Here is a 617-nt window from a genome sequence, read left to right on the forward strand (position 1 = left end):
ATATATATATATATATATATATATATATAATATATACACGCACACATATACAATATATATATATATATATATATATATATATATATATATATATATATATCTTTATATATATATACGCACACATACAAATATATATATATATATATATATATATATATATATATATATATATACATAATGTATATATATATATATATATATATATATACATATATATTTATGATCAATATGTTGATTATACCTTATATAATATTTGTTTGCAGTATAATTATATAATATTTCAAATAATGGAAAAAATAACCGTCAAAATCAAATTCCACCTCGTCTCCCTATCTCGGAAAAATATGCGCCCATGACTGGTAACGGAATTTCCGACATGTATTAGCTAAGATATAAACATAAGACGGATAAAGGCTGGATATTAATAAACGATACCAATTGGTGAAACAATACATGTATAAACATATAACCTACTATGAGATTCGGGGCCTCTGTAACACGGTTTTTTCGCAATAACTTTTTTTTATGAATTTCATAAATATAATGCTTATTCAGAATGCACATTATATCTACACATAAATTTTGACTATATTCTGCATTACGTAGGTTGAATAAAT

The sequence above is a fragment of the Palaemon carinicauda genome, chromosome 13 (genome assembly GCF_036898095.1).
Source record: "Palaemon carinicauda isolate YSFRI2023 chromosome 13, ASM3689809v2, whole genome shotgun sequence".
Lineage (NCBI taxonomy): Eukaryota > Metazoa > Arthropoda > Malacostraca > Decapoda > Palaemonidae > Palaemon > Palaemon carinicauda.